This window comes from Bubalus bubalis, chromosome 11 (genome assembly GCF_019923935.1).
Source record: "Bubalus bubalis isolate 160015118507 breed Murrah chromosome 11, NDDB_SH_1, whole genome shotgun sequence".
NCBI lineage: Eukaryota > Metazoa > Chordata > Mammalia > Artiodactyla > Bovidae > Bubalus > Bubalus bubalis.
The window spans coordinates 20,780,756-20,796,898 of record NC_059167.1 but is presented as its reverse complement, the minus strand read 5'-3'; the positions used below and the strand labels follow the sequence as shown (position 1 = coordinate 20,796,898).

Sequence of the window (16,143 nt, the reverse complement as noted above, 5' to 3'; positions counted from 1 at the left end):
AATGAAGTAATTAGCTAGAAAGTCCCCACTGGAGCTCAAAGCCAGCATTCTCACCTGGGAAGTCCGACTCCTTATTCCACACTCTTAATCTCTACTGTATTGCCCTTCTGAAATGAGCAAAGCGTAAGAGAGGAGAAAAATAGTGACAAGAAAAGGGAGAGTTGAATAACAGAAGATGAGGAAAGGAAGAAGGGACTCAAGTAGCTTCCACATTCTGGAAGATAACTGAGTAGAATTAACACTGCCCTCGAAACAGAACTATTTCCCTCAACACTCATTCCATGGTTTCCAAAAAGGTCACAGCATTGTCTCCTTTCTTTTTCTAATCTTTGCACTATGCTATGAAGGCAATGGCACCCCACTCTAGTACTCTTGCCTGGAAAATCCCATGGACGGAGGAGCCTGGTGGGCTGCAGTCCATGGGGTCGCTAAGAGTCGGACACGACTGAGCGACTTCACTTTCACTTTTCACTTTCATGCATTGGAGAAGGAAATGGCAGCCCACTCCAGTGTTCTTGCCTGGAGAATCCCAGGGACGGGGGAGCCTGGTGGGTCGCCGTCTCTGGGGTCGCACAGAGTCGGACACGACTGAAGCGACTTAGCAGCAGCAGCAGCATGCTATGCTTAGTCAATCAGTGCTTAGAATGATGCTATCTTAACAGCAAGTGTTCAGTAGACCCTATTGACTAACTAATGGTTTTGCACAAGAAACACTGAAGGGACTCAGGCAAGCAGGTACATTGTGAAATCTAAAGCAATGAGATCTCTCGGATGATGTGTTTTCCATTGTTTTCTATCTGTCTAATATGAGAAAGTCACAAGAGTCAACCCTCAGTGGAAGTGGCACCCATGAAACAGTCTGCTGGAATGGTCTTACAGTGACTCTCCATCACAAGTTCCACCACAGCTCCTGGGGGTTTTGTGAGTAGCCTGAGACCTATTTGCATCCCCACTGCCAGCGAATGAGTCTAGAGTAGGCAGGCCTGGGCCAGTTTTAACCAATGAGTCACTAATGGGTTTTCTCGGCACTTCTGGAAAATATGCTTCCTTACCTTTAAGAAAGAGCACAGGCTTCTGGCTGAATCCTTAGACTTCATGACTCTCTTCCACCATGGCCCAAGACAGCTCTCCAAACAACAAAGCACCAAATTCACCTAATCTCGTACCCAAGTCATGCCACCAAACAAAGCCTTGCTTTAGAAATCAACACTGAAGGGTTCAGAATCCAGATACGGTTTCAGAATTGAAGAACTAGGCACCAATTCCAGAAAAGATCAGAACCTGAGGAGGTCTCAGAATCAAGCCAAGAACAAGATCACCCTGAAGGGAAGATGCAAAGCAGAAAAGACAGATGACACCCTGCTAGCTACTCTTCCTTCCAATCACTTACCTTCATTTCCGGACAAATCTTATCCAGAGAGCAACTCATTAAAGGAATTGAGTCTCCAGATCTGAGGACAAATTTGGTTTCAAAAATACAGATCTAGATTCTGAGTCTAGAAAAAAGGAGAAACTGACGAAGCCTTTGAAAAAAGCCAAAATCAGAGAAAAGATCTCAGATATGAGAGAGTTCGAAATGTAGAAACTACACGAAATGGCACAAATCTGACAGGCAATTGTCTTTTTTCCCTGGAATTAGATCAAAGTAAACAGAGAGACAAATTCAGCGTATTTGATATCATCAGCCTGGGCTCCAAACCTCTCTCAGTCTTCCTGGGAACATATCCTCTACATATACCTTCAGCTCCTCTGCAACTGAGCCTTTTGGAGATGATAAACATGACTTTAGGAGCCAGAGACAGATACAAGCACCACAGCCCTCGTGACTGAGTCTGGATCCAGAGTTCAGTAGATCTTGAGGACAATTAAAATGAACTTATTAATATATATTTTTAAACAAGAACAAAAAGAAAATGAAAGGGCCATATGAAGTTAGCAGAAGGTTTGGAAAATTAGGCAATTAGCCCAATAACACCGAAAACTCTCTAAGAACCGGGAAACTTACTTTAGAATGAAGTCAGCACTGGGAACAGGAGAGCACAGGAATGGAAAGAGCTACTGGATTCCCTGAATCCTGAACCCTGCCCCCACCTCTGATTTCCTGTACTCAGGCCAGTAAGCTTCTTTACCATCAGAGCTAATCTGAAGCTGAGTTGGGTTTTCTGTTACTTATATTTTAAGTTATCCTACTTATATAGTCTGATAAACATAAAAAAATGCTGACTATGCATGGCCTCATGGCCTGATGTCACTCCCAGCATGGTTTATCTGTTCAAGCTATTCTTCCTTTTCCAGAGTTAAGACAGTCTGCTCATCTGACAGGTGCAGCCTTTCTCCTGATATGGTGGCCTGCCTGGAAAATCCCATCCTCCCACCCATCCATCCATCCACTGTCCAGCTGATGGATCAATAGATTTGTTGCAAGCATTTATCAAGGCACTTTGCTAAGTATTGTTAGGCTACCAAAAGAAAAAAATCAAGTGCTCTCTGCTCTCAAAGACCTTAGAGTCAAAAAAGGGAGAAAAATTATGTATATAATTAACTATAGCAAAATGTGTAAAATTTTAAAGTGTCACTAAAATGCAGATAAAGTGCCCCAGCCAATCAATAAGGAAAAGACTGTTTTCCACTAGGGGATTAGGGCCATTTTTATGAAGATGGATTAAAAAAAATTTTAAGTATAGCTGATTAACAATGTTGTATTAATTTATGCTGTACAGCAAAATAATTCAATTATATATATATTCTTTTTCATACTCTATTGTGGTTTATTACGGGATATTGAATATAGTTCCTTGTGCTATATAGTAGGACCTTGCTGATGATGGATTTGGAGATAGACCTTGGATGATACAGAAACGATGCAAAGAAAAGAAGCATTCCTGGCAGAGAACAGCAAGAGGCAAAGGCCCGAAAGAAAATCACAGAAAACAGAGAGGAAACAGTTGGCTGGAGAATAGAGTTGGAATTTGAAAGGGTCGTTGAGACCAGATGGTGAAGGGCTGTGATTCCAGGTCCAGGTATTATTCTGTGAGTAGGAGGGTGGGAACTGAATCAGGTATGAGCTGGGCAATAGAGTGTGGTTTTGAAAAAAGAAAGAATATTCAAGGCAGGATATAGCAGGAACAGAGAGCAGAACCTAGGTGGAGTGGTCTTTCTGTGTAAATGGAAAGACACTAACAGTTCTCAGAGTTTATTTGAGCACACAGTGATTCAAATCAGGCAACACCAAACCAAAGGTGTTAGGAGCACTGGAGAGGTTCTTACAGAAAGGACATGGAAGCAAAGCAAGGAACTTATTTGCTAGGTTATAGCTTAAGCAGGTGCCTTATAGGTGTCTGTTTGTGACGTCCTTAAATTTCATTTTCTAGGCTGGGAGTGCATGGACTCTGGTTTAGATTTCGGTTTTCTTATATAGGCTGCCAAGGTGTTAGAGCCACTTTAATCTAATGGTCTCTTTGCTTAATTACTTTAACACCTGAAACATCCAGGAAATTCTCTTCTGTAATCATGAGCCAGGCTGGAGAATATAGGAGACCCTACTTGTGAGATGAGGTCAAGAAGGAGGGACAGTTTCCAGAGTCTAGGGGTGTCATGCCAGGCTTTCCTGGCAGCTCAGCTGGTAAAGAATCTGCCTGCAATGTGGGAGACCTGGGCTCGATCCCTGGGTTGGGAAGATCCCCTGCAGGAGGGCATGGCAACCCACTCCAGGATTCTTGCCTGGAGAATCCCCATGGACAGAGGAGCCTGGAGGGCTGCAGTTGATGGGGTCGCAGAGAGTCAGACATGACTGAGCACACAGGGGTGTCAATGCTAGCCCTGCATTGGTCAGGCCCAGTTAGCACACTTAGGAGCAGTGAGATGAGGAAACTCTGGATCAGAACCAGGCAAACCAACAGGAAACAGGTGAGTGCTGCACAGGTCCAGGGGCCAGAGAGGGAAGCATCTGAGCAGAGAAGACAAGATACAGAAGTAGTACACCCCTGGGCAGGACAGAAGAAAGGCAATTCAGAAGCTGATTGGTTAGGAGTGTGGGATTAACAGCGCGGTATCATATATAAAATAGATAACAAGGATTTACCATCTAGCACAGGGAACTATGGTCAATATCTTCTAATAAACTATAATGGAAAAAATTGAAAAAAGAATATAGATACACACATATATGTATATGTGTAACCAAATCACTTTGCTGTACAAAACTGAAACCAACATTGTAAGTAACTATAATTCAGCAAAAAGAAGAGGAAGGGGGGGGAGGGGACGGGAGAGGAGGAGGAGAAGAAACAGCAGGTGCTGAATGAGCAAAAGTATCAAAGAGCCAAATACTGGGTTTGGGCAGAGAGTCGAGAGCATAGACCAGGAATCAGGGTGATGGCACAGGCTTCAGAGTAAGCAGATCCAGGTTTGTATCCAAACGCAACTCTTTATCTGCTGTGTAAACTTGGGTGAGCCACTTAACCTCTCTGAGCCTCCATTTCCTTGACTAAAAAGCAACGTAATAATGCCTATCTCACAGAGTTGTTATAACAAGTATAAATAATTCAGGGAAAGTGCCTGGCACTCGGAGCTCTCAACAAATGAGAGCCGTTATTATTATCAACATCATCCTCATTATTTGTATTGAACCGCAGAGATTTCTTCGGCTCAGGGTGAGACGATAAAGCAAATGAGAGGAGGGTTTGCCAAGAACAGAGGAGCCAGGAGGGGGAGCCGGGCCTCTCCAGAGCGGATCCCAAATGACTCCTCTCACGTAGATCCTGGCCATTTATAACCGCCAGTGTGCTCATCTGTTCTCGTGTTCTGTGATGCTACCTGCATCGTCACCATTTCCCCCAGCAAAAATAAAAGAACCTAAGATTTCCACCAAAAGAGCCATCCAGCTTGTGCTCTGTGGCCGGCATATCTATTCATCTTTTCTGCGGGGTGAGCTCTCATTGATATCCTAGGATACCACCTGCTCAGGGGTTCTGACAACCGTCTCTATGGTTTCTGGTCAGATCTCATTAGCTAAGTGAGGTGGAGCCCAGCAAGGCTAATAGGTTAATGTTGGCAGGGGAGGTTGAGAGGGGAAGAGGGGAGACGGGAGACACAGGTGGTTACAAGAGATGATTTTCAAGATGGAAAGACATGCTGACCCAGCCTGGTGTCAGGGCATCCTTACTGGGGTAGAAATCCAAGGTCACAACCTTCTGCAGCCTCTGAGAAGTCCATGAGCGAGTATTTATTCGGAGGAGGACATTCACCACAGTGATCCTGCGTTGTTTCCAGCTGATGCGGTTTTCCTTCTTTACTGAGCTCACTCAGCTCTTAGTGTCCAATTTAATAACAACCAGCATTTATTAAACCCTTACTTACTTCATGCCAGACAGTGGGCACTTTACATGCTGGCCCATTTAAGCCTCACTGCACCCCCTATGAAATTGGTAATATTGTTTGCTCCACTTTATAGATTAATAGAAGCTCAGAGAAGTTCATCAACTTGTCCAAGGTCACACAGCTAGTAAAACTCTGAGCCAGGGTGATAATTCAGGTTTTGCTGATTCCAGTTCTCCAGCTCTGAACTAGAGTGGTAACCAGTGCCTCTTGCATTTTAGTATGCATATGAATCACATGGTTGTTTAGTTGCTAGATCTCTTTTGCGACTCTATGGACTGTAGCCCACCAGGCTCCTCTCTCCATGGGATTCTCCAGGCAAGAATATTGGAGTGAATTGCCGTTTCCTACTCCTGGGGATCGTCCCTACCCAGGAATCAAACCCATGACTCCAGCATTGGCAGGTGGATTCTTTACTGATAAGCCACCAGGGAAATCATATGAATCATGGGGGATTTGTAAAAATAAAGATTTTGACTCAGCAGATCTGCTCTGAGAGGCTACATTTATAACCAGCTCCCAGGCTGTGTGTGCTGTTGGGGCACGGATCAAACTCTGAGCAGCAAGGAACTTACTTGATAGATCTGATTTACAATGGTGGGTCAGTCTCTCTTCTGAAGAGTTAGGATTTTTGTCTTGGATAAGAAACTTTTATGCCATCTACAGAGTATATATTTGCTTTCCATGCTGAGTAACAAGTTATCACAAATGTAACCCCTTTAAACAACTCCCATTTATTATCTTATGGTGTTGGTTGGGTCAGGCATCTTGGAAGAACATCACTTGTCTCAGATTCTATCCAGGCTGAATCAAGTTATCATCTGGGCTGTGTTCTCATCTGGAGCTAGGCGTTGCACTAGCTCATACAGGTGGTCACAGAATTCAGGGTCCTGCAGCTAGAGGACTGAGATCCCTGTGCCCTGGTTGGCTATCACCAGGGGCCCACTCTCAGCTATCCTGGAAACACTGCATTTCTTGTCACCTGGCTCTTCCATCTTCAAAGCCATCTATGGAGAATCTCCCTTTCCCGTACTTTAAATCTCCGAGACTTTTTCTGCCTCTGATCTCTAGTTGCAAATTTAGGTCAAGATCACCCAGATAATCTCTCTATCTTAAGGTCAACCGATTTGGGACCTTAATAACACCTTCAAAATTCCTTCACAGCAGCACCTAGGTTAGTGTTTGACTCAACAACTACGAGAAATCTTGAGGATACCAGGGGCCAGAAATCCTGGGGGACATCTTACCATTCTGCCTGTAACAAAGGGTTTTGGTTTTTCTGGTTGAGCTGTGTGTTGAGTGATCAATGATTTTGAGAGTCATGGAAACTGAGACTATATAAACTGTCTCATTTCTGCTTTCATTTCTGCTCATTTGACGTAAGCCTCTCTTTTACAATTAAAATTTACCAACCAGGGTTTCAGAATAGAAACGAACTGTCTTGTGGGGAGATTCCAGCAAATTGAGCTAAGCCCTTTTTGTTATTTGTTGTATAAGCTGAAAGTGTAAAACAGCAACTGATCATTTGGAGTTTTTCACTGACTCACAACCAGTGTCCAGGAATAAATGCCCACATAGAGTGATGTTTACTTGAAGGCAGCAGCTTCTACTCCAAGTGCTCTGTAGATGACATGAGTTAATTAAAAATTGTGCTGCGTGCTTAGTCACTCAGTCGTGTCCAACTCTTTGCAACCCCATAGACTGTAGCCTGCCAGGCTCCTCCGTCCATGGGGATTCTCCAGGCAAGAATCCTGGAGTGGGTTGCCATGCCCTCCTCCAGGGGATCTTCCCAATCAAGGAATCAAACCCAGGTATTCCATGTTGCAGGCAGATTCTTTACTGTCTGAACCCTCAGGGAAGCCCATTTTAACATTAGTGCCTGCATTCTAAAGAAGGGTTTGCAATATCCTGACTTCGGAGATCTGACTGAAGTCCCAGGACTCAAGTGCATCTTTTCTGATTTCTATTCTGTTTCCCTCCCAATGGCACTGTCCTATGGTTGCTGCTGCTGCTCTTAAAGTGTTAACCCAGCACTGTTCTCCTTACTTGAAGAAAAGTCAAAGTAAAAAGTGGGGGGAAAATCTGCTAGAAACCTGCAGTGGGAAGGTAATTCCCAGGGGTTTTCTGTAAAGGGAAGAGTTCCTTCACCAAGCAAAGCAGAGAGGGGAGAGACAGGCACACTCTGCAGATGTTAGATTTGGTACCTCCAAAGCTATAGCAAGATCATTATGTGGGAAATACTGCAATTTTCTTAGCCCACTCATAGCATCAAGCGCAGCAAGGGAATGGCTCTGGGAAAATCCCAGTGTCCATGGCAACCTCAGGGTGAGGAGGGGAAATTAGTAGTGGTGTTTCTTCCTCCAGAGCTTGAAAGCACGATTGAGGTGACTGCTTTTAACTATATTTTTTCCAGCATATAACACAGCCTGCTTTGCATTTTTGGTCTCACGGCACCGTTTTTGAGATACGAATCTTAAAAGCAGGGCATTTCTGCTGTGCCTGCTGCGACCTGCTTTATCACTCTCCTATTTCAGCATCAAGAAAATGATGCTGTCATTCCAGCTAGGAGGTATTTTGATTGTTCCAGACAGAAAGCTGGCTGATCACATTAAGAGTGAGAGAAAGAGAGAGAGAGGAGGAGAGAGAGTGTGTGTGTACTTTTACGGTGTATATGTGTCTCCTTTCTGGGGCTGAGAAGGAAATGACCTCATCTCAGCAACGGATAAACACATTTTGGTGGTAACTGATTCCCAAGTTGAGACCTTCTATGAGGTCTTTGAGCACTGTAGCCGTTTGCTAACAGACAAGGAGGATTCCTCACTAAAGTTATCATTAGCAGAGTCCTCTGCCACTGGCTTCTAAATAGAAGCATAAACGTAGGGTAGTAAAATAGAGACAAGGAATAAAATAAGAGAGTTGAAATAAACAATCTCTAAGGGCCCCTTTGATTTAAAGAAAATTCCAAGTTGGATATTGGCAGACCTAGAAATGACGATAAATGCCCAAAAAGGGAGAGTATAAATTTAGAAAGGTGGAAATCTTCTCAACTGATAAATGAATTTGTGTGTGTGTGTGTGTGTGTGTGTGTGTGTGCCTGCACACGCATATGCAAGCTTTCTTCAACTTACAGGTGAATTTTTTTTTTTTAATTTCAGAATGATGGCTTAGTTGATGGCAGAGTGGAAAGGACTAACAGGCCAGCCAGAAGCCCCAGAGCAAGGCAGACGTTCCCAGAAGGACTTGGCAGAAAGAGTCAGACTGAGAAGCTGGCTGGCCGGTAATGCCAGGAAGGGGAAGAGATGTGAGTGGAGCACAACCACATAGAGGAGAGGTCTGGGCAGCCTGAAACCCAAGCTAGCTGCTGTGGATGGTGGGCTCATGGGAACAGATTCCTGCAGAGTGCAGTTGAGAGGAGGGATTTGGGAGGACAGACAGGAGCAGGAACTCAGCACCCAATCTGGAACAGATGGATAGAACAAGCGTCCCTGAAAAGGGACCCAGATTCAGGCTGCTAGGGACTTGATCTCTAGGCAACAGACTAGGATGAAGGAAAAGGTTTGTGTAGGCCCCACAGCAAGGCTGATTTGATGCTCTCCTCTAGAGAAGCCAGCTTGGGGCTCCTTAAACTCCCCCAGATCCTAGAGATACTCTAGGGTCTCAGCTGGGCTAATTGGCAAATCATAGAATTAGGTGTGCGGTTTCAATAAGTTTAAGATGTGGTTACTGTCTTCAGGGGTTTATAATCTATTTGGGAAGAAAAGGTCATCACATATGAGACAGAGAAAAGGATGTCTGGGTGTTTATTAAATGTGTTACATACCAAGTTGCAGGTGTTACAATAAAAGGAAAAATTAGTATGACCAGAAAGGTCAAGGAAGGTTTCATAGAGACTGGTGCGCCTTAGGGGATGGTTTGAAGTTTTTAAGCAAAGAGGAACAGATTCCAGGCATTGGGAATAGGAGATGTTCATGGAGGTGGAGAGAGGAGAGTAAGAAATATCACGAGATACCTTCTGCATCCTATTCTGACAGGTAAGCATAATTAAGCCTCTCATTCCTGCAAAGGCAGCCATTAGTGGAATAGCTGATGGATGAGTACTTGGAAAGCAGAAGATAAAGAGAGGAAGTGGAGTTTGCTCAATAAGAGAACAGGATGAGAATGAAGGTGGACATACCTTCCAGGCTCTGTGTTTGTGGCCAAGAGTCTGTTTCAGTCTCTTAATCAATCCAGCCTTGACTTGCAACAGTGCCCATGCAAGCCTGCAGGGCATTTCCCTACACGCTTCCTGCCTGGGCTCCCCACCCTTATCATTTTGATTCCTGGTTTCCTTTCCATTTATTTAATGACTGCGATGAAGTCAAATTTTCCTATTAATTAAAACCCTTGGGATCTTAGAGCCTTAGTCAACATTTTCCCCCACTAGCTGACACAATGAGACACATTGTGTTCCAAGAGCTCTGGATCTCATCGCTGACAGAACAGGTCACCTGTTTAGCATCGTCAGGATGAGAGTCATCATCAAGATGACTGCTCTATATTGAGGGGGGTGAGTCAACTCAGCATATTTGTCTATCTTCATGGCTTTTACTGTAAAAAGAAAAAAAATTGAGTTTCAACGTATTTCTTTAACACTGACAGTTGCCTTTCCCAGTCTGCTGCTGCTTAAGAAATTCCTAATTGTTAATGTCAGATCCCAGGACACTGGCCTAGCCTATATTGCTGAGAAAGGAACTGGTGGCAGAGAATCTTGGCTCTCAGCTGCCGTTTGACTCTGTGGGAGCAGCAAGAAATAAGAGCTGGGGCAATTCCTTTCCGTTAGCAGCTGCTTAAGCAGACTTGACATTTGGGCTGGATCAGTATTTCAACTCACCCCAATGTAGACACTTTTCCACCTTAAGCATGTAATGTACGTACCACACCACTGAGCAGGCTTTTCCTGTGGGCTTGTAGCAAGAAAAAGCTGGATACCCTACAAAGTTGGACTGGGTGACCTGTGTAAGGTACTGGTGGTTGTAGGAGGTAATGATAGTGATGGACACTTGTTTAGCAATTTATAGCAGATTGTTTTAAACTCAATTTAATCCTCTCAACAAGTCTGAGAGAAAGAGGTTATTTAACTATGCATTCTACAGATCAGCAGAGAGACTTCCTTTCTTAAGCAACAGTGAGTTGATGTTCAGAAAGGAACCCAGTTTCTCTGAATCTCAACCCCACATCCTTCCTAGTCAACCAGAGGTTCGAGTCTACCATGTGACAATCAGCTGTGAGATATCACACAATAATTTTTCATTAACAGAAAATAAGATTTGATGTTGATACGTTTATTTATATTAAGGTAAAATTGGCATATAACATTCTACTAGCTTCAGGTGTAATGGTGATATACTTTAGAAGCATAAATCAGAGTAGATGATGTCTCTCTCACTTTTTCATCTTCAGATGTGCTTTAGGAGCAAGGAGAATGGGTCAAATTGCAGAAAGCTACCTGGGGAAACACACACATCAGTTTTATCTGTGCAACAGCGCTGAAAGACCATGGCTGGTGGAGACAATAATAGTTGTCATGATGGTAAGTTATTGCCCTCCTTCACTTCCCTGGAGAAAGTTGGTTTTCACCAAGGTTTGAATCTAGGCTCTCCTATGAGAGTGTGTTGCTTATGTGAACGTCATCCACCTTGAAAGCTCCAGAAGGCACAGGTGGAGAATCACTGGAGCTCATTGTGCAGCCTTTCCCACAGATCTGACTCTGACAGTACCCTACTCAGTTCCTTGGAGCCACTATTCTATATTAAAGCTGGGTACCCATCCCTGACACATACTAACGTAATGGTCATTTGCTTAGAGGAAAAAGGTGTATAACCAAATCTTAATTTTTATTTGTATGAAATGTTAAAACTACAATGTTCCAGTAATGGCAATACCGTCACTTTGTCTGTAATGTAGGCTATAGAAATACTGTTATTACATGAATACAATCTAAATATTTGTGAAGATCTGAGAACTTGCTGCAGCATCACTCCTGGCCACTCTGCAGACATTCTAAAGATGTACCACTTAGTGTGACTTAGTAGACACACTCAGAATATGTTTGGGAGCCCCTTTCACACAAAATAGTGCTGTTGTGATTTCTACCTCTCCACCCGCCCTGGGACACTTGGCAATGTCTGGAGATATTTTTTATTGTCAGCTTTGGAGATACTGGCATCTAGAGATGTTGCTAAACATCTTACAAGATGGTTACATCTTAAAGCCCCTTCACAACAAAATATTATTCATCCCAGGATATCAACAGGTCTGAGGTTGAAACTCTGAAACTCTGCACTGACACTAAAAGGATAAGCATGCTGGTAGAAACTTCTATGTGATGCAGCTGAACAAATGCAGTTGGGTTCAATCCCAGAAGGGGAGAAAAGAGTTGGTTACTAGAACTCGTTCATCTCTATGTCATTCACCTTTTGGAAGTCAGTTTTGCTCAAGCCTCTAGATTACAGGTGAAAAGTCACTTGCAGTATTTCCTGTGGGTTTCTGGGTGTCTTGTTTAGCTGTGGGCTGTTGATGATACTTGCTTTTTCCACTGCTACTGCCTGTTCCTAACTGTTGCTTTCAACTCTTGCCTCTGCTGCCCACCTTCCAGGACCATTCCTCTTTCTCCCTCTCTGCAAACCCAGGCAAAACACTTCTTACATGTGCTTGCTGTGGGTCGCAAACTATTGCTGATGGTTCAGGGTTATTTGTACATTTCTTAAGTCTTCCTCACCATAGGAAGTTCCTCACTGACCATGATCTCACATAGGGTTTCACTGTCCCATCCAGCTGTCATTCCCTCGTGCCCTGTTCATCTCTTTAGGGTGCTTTACGCTGTCTCTGTTAACCAGCTATAAACTCACAGACCCTATTCCTTTTATATATGAAGTAATTTGGGCTTCTTAGTTTCACTCACTACTTCTCTTGCCCTGGGAGGGGTGGGAGTGGGATTACTCAAATAGGAACATCAAAGTATTTTCCTAGACAAATAACAGCAATCATAAAAAAGCCATATCCCATGGGCTAGATGATGACATTTTTCTGGAAGGCAGAAGTGTAAGTACTGTTTTACATAGAATTTTTTTTTTCTTCCACAGACTGGGGAAATTTTCTTCAACAGACTGGAGAGAAACAATGTGATGTCATTATTAAGATCAGTGGGCACTGGAATTAGAAAATCAGGAATTTGAATCTTGGCTCCACCATTTTTTGCCTGTGTGACTTTGGGCAAGTTACTTAACCTCTCAGTCCTTTAGTTTCCTCACTATTCAGTCAGTCACTCAGTCACTCAGTCATGGCCAATTCTTTGCAACCCCATGGACTGCAGCGTGCCAGGCCTCCCTGTCCATCACCAACTCCCAGAGCTTGTTCAAACTCATGTCCATGGAGTCGGTGACACCATCCAACCATCTCATCCTCTGTTGTCTCCTTTTCCTCCTGCCTTCAATATTTCCCAGCATCAGGGTCTTTTCCAATAAGTCAGTTCTTCACATCAGGTGGCCAAAAGATTGGAGCTTCAGCTTCAGTCCTTCCAATGAATATTCAGACTGATTTCCTTTAGGATGGACTGATTGGATACCCTTGCAGTCCCAGGGACTCTAAAGAGTCTTCTCCACACCACAATTTAAAAGCATCAATTCTTCAGCGCTCAGCTTTCTTTATGGTCCAACTCTCACATCCATACATGTCTACTGGAAAAACCATAGCTTTGACTAGACAGACCATTAATGTCTCTGCTTTTTAATATGCTGTCTAGGTTGGTCATAGCTTTTGTTCCAAGGAGCAAGCATCTTTTAATTTCATGGCTGCAGTCACCATCTGCTTTGATTTTGGAGCACAAAAAAATAAAGTATCTCACTGTTTCCATTGTTTCCCCATCTATTTGCCATGAAGTGATGGGACTGGATGCCATGGATGGTCTTCATTTTTTGAATGTTGAATTTTAAGCCAGCTTTTTCACTCTCCTCTTTCACTTTCATCAAGAGGCTTTTCAGTTCCTCTTCACTTTTAGCCATATGGTTGGTGTCATCTGCATATCCGAGGTTATTGATATTTCTGCCAGTAATCTTGATTCCAGCTTGTGCTTCATCCAGCCGGGCATTTTGAATGATGTACTCTGCATATAAGTTAAATAAGCAGGGTGACAACATACAGCCTTTATGTACTCCTTTGCCAACTTGGAACCAGTCCATTGTTCCATGTCCGGTTCTTCCTCAGTATTACAATGGGGGAAATAATAGTACCACCCTCATAGAGCAGTTGTGAGTATTAAAAATGTGATGCATGAGAAGTGCTTTAATTCAGTGGCAGACATGCAGAAACTGCTCAACAAATGGTGTGTATTGAAGAGTGGTGTATATAAGCAGACTGTCCGAGAAAGAGAGACAGTATGCAATAAACACATTCCTCTAGAGAGGGATGAGTGTACTAAGCTATAGGAGTTCGAAGAAAACAAAGGCTTCTTTCTGCCCTTAGAAAACACCCCAGTCTCCTGGAAGAGACAAAGCAGTAAACAAACAACTCTAATGTGATGTGACAGAGCTCGAGCAGATGTCTGCTTATACTTGTCAAAGGATTTTTACTCAGCAGTGCCCCTGACACTGTTGCTGTTGGATGAATATTAGTTTCTATCCCACTAGAGAATCACAATGCCTAGTACATTCTCCTTGCATTGAGAGGAAGATTAGTAGAGTGTCCCTGAGTATCTGGATTTGGTTGGTCCCGTTGCCAAAAACCACCACTTAAGGATCTAAGATGTGTCTTCCCTCTCTATGCGTAGACTCAGAGGGGCTTCAGATCCTCAGATGCTTCACCTTGGAAGACTCGGGGCTCAGCAGCATCTTAGAAAGCACACAGGAGTCAGCTACCTGCCCCAAGCCTATAGGAGATTAATGATGCCATGTCTAAAAAGAGTGTTAATTATTAAGTAGAACATTAAATATGCCAGTTTTAAGTGACTGAATTCACTGAAGTCAGACTTTACCATTTTTAATTGCTAATATTGGGAATACATATCTTGAGTAAGCACATTTCCAAATAGCAGGGATGATAGAAATGCAACAAGCATTATTCTTCGTATGATTTCAAGACATTTCCATCCCATCATCTCCCTAACCTCCAAAATATACTACGGTCTACAATGAGTTACAGAAGCTCTCTGAGCTATTGTTTTGCTAACTAAAGTCAAGAAAACTTAGATTTTTAGAAAACATTTATAGAGTACTGGCAGTACCTTGAGTGTCACAAAACAAGAGAGGGTATCGTTATTAAATAGCATAAAATTAAAGTTAATCAAATAGGGAAAAAATCAAAGTTGGACTGATTTCTCACAGCTGACCAGGATAAATTCTAAGTAGATATAATATCTAAATGTTTAAAATGAAACCATCTTGTCTTTTAGAAGAAGCTAAAAGAGAGTTATTCATCATCGAGTAGGGAAGGCTTTTCTCATTGTGGCTGTAAATCCAGAACCATAAAAGAAAAGAAAGGATTATATGTTCAATTTCATAAAATGAAATTTTCAGCATAGAAAAACCCTAAGCAAAGTCAAAATGACAAACTGGATGGAAATATTTCAAGCTCTATTACAGACCAAAGACTAATTTTCCTTGGCATATGAACTCAGACAAACTGGAAATGAAAAGATCAACAGTGCAATAGAAAAATGGGAAAAGAATATGAACAGGCAAGGCCTGGAAGAGAAAGCACCAATGAAAGTGATTCATCCTCACTCACAATCAAAAAAAATTGTAAAGTTTTAAAATTATACCGAGATATCACTTTTCAATGATCAAATTAGTGAAGACCCAAAAGTCTGATACAAATCTCTGTGGATGAGGGTGCTCTGAAACAGGCACTTCCTACCCTGCTTGTGGGAGTATAAACTGGTACGACAGCTAGATAGAGCAACTGGCATTAACTCTACATTTACAAATTCATGCTTTAGATATTTGCCAAATGTGCAAAATGCAATATTATCCATTATAGCCATGTTTTAAAAGCAAAAAATTAGCTACCTAAATGCTTATCCATAGGCGTTAAATTAATCGCGGCACATTCATATGTATGTACTGTATAATTAGATACAATATAACATCATGTACTGAAAAAGGAGTGATGAACCTCTTTGTTTGCTATATATTGGAGATGATTATATGATAATCATCTCCAATATATAGTGCTATATTATATTATCATATAATCATCTCCAATATATAGTGTTAAGTGAAAAAGAAAGGCGTTAGGAATTCCTTGGTAGTCCACTTAGGACTCCTCTCTTTTCTGGCCAGGGGCCTGGGTTGGATCCCCTGGTTGAGGAACTAAGATCCTACAAGCTGAATGATGCAGCCAAAAAAAAAAAAAGCAAAGTACAGAAAGGTGTGTGTAACATGTTATGCTTTGTGTGCAAAAAGAGAGCATATATGTATATGTGCATATATATGTATGTATGTATTTTCCTTGAATATACATAAAATATGTCTGTATAGCCAGAGTCATCACTGTATATCCTTTTGTTTTGGATATTCAACTATATGAAGTATCATCTATCAAAGCTTTAAAAAATGAAATAAATAATAATAAGCCAAAAATGTGTAAATAAGTCAATTAGTTAATTAATACATTAAATAAAGTAAATTTAATAAATATATTTAATGGCTGAGTTTCCAAATCCATGTATGTTTGTCTGTTCAATCTCTGTTCCTCCTCTCTGATCTTTAACATAACCCAGTTTTATTCAGGCGT

The 16,143-nt window shown here is 42.3% G+C and overlaps 1 long non-coding RNA gene across 1 annotated transcript; it reads left to right on the top strand.

Moving 5' to 3' along the window:
* Positions 1–7,738: 7,738 nt before the first annotated feature.
* On the top strand, positions 7,739–12,792 carry LOC112587797. Its single transcript, XR_003112247.2, has 3 exons — positions 7,739–9,407; positions 10,816–10,945; positions 12,498–12,792. It is a non-coding gene; the product is annotated as an uncharacterized LOC112587797 (long non-coding RNA).
* The last annotated feature ends 3,351 nt before the right edge of the window (positions 12,793–16,143 follow it).